A 280-nucleotide genomic window follows, 5' to 3' on the forward strand; every position below is an offset into this window, starting at 1 on the left:
GAGTGAATAGCCTATCCCTTCTTCAGGGGATCTCCCTGACTCAGGAATCAAACTGGGATCTCCTGGGTGGATTATTTACCAGGGAAGTTGAGCTAACAGGGAAGCCCAACTAGTTATATTCAGTTCAGTTCAGTCGCTCAGTCGTGTCCGACTCTTTGCGACCCCATGAATCACAGCACGCCAGGCCTCCCTGTCCATCATCATCTCCCGGAGTTCACTCAAACTCACATCCATCGAGTCGATGATGCCATCCAGCCGTCTCATCCTCTGTCGTCCCCTT

This window comes from Bison bison, unplaced genomic scaffold (genome assembly GCF_000754665.1).
Source record: "Bison bison bison isolate TAMUID 2011002044 unplaced genomic scaffold, Bison_UMD1.0 scf7180017864474, whole genome shotgun sequence".
In the NCBI taxonomy this organism is placed as follows: domain Eukaryota; kingdom Metazoa; phylum Chordata; class Mammalia; order Artiodactyla; family Bovidae; genus Bison; species Bison bison.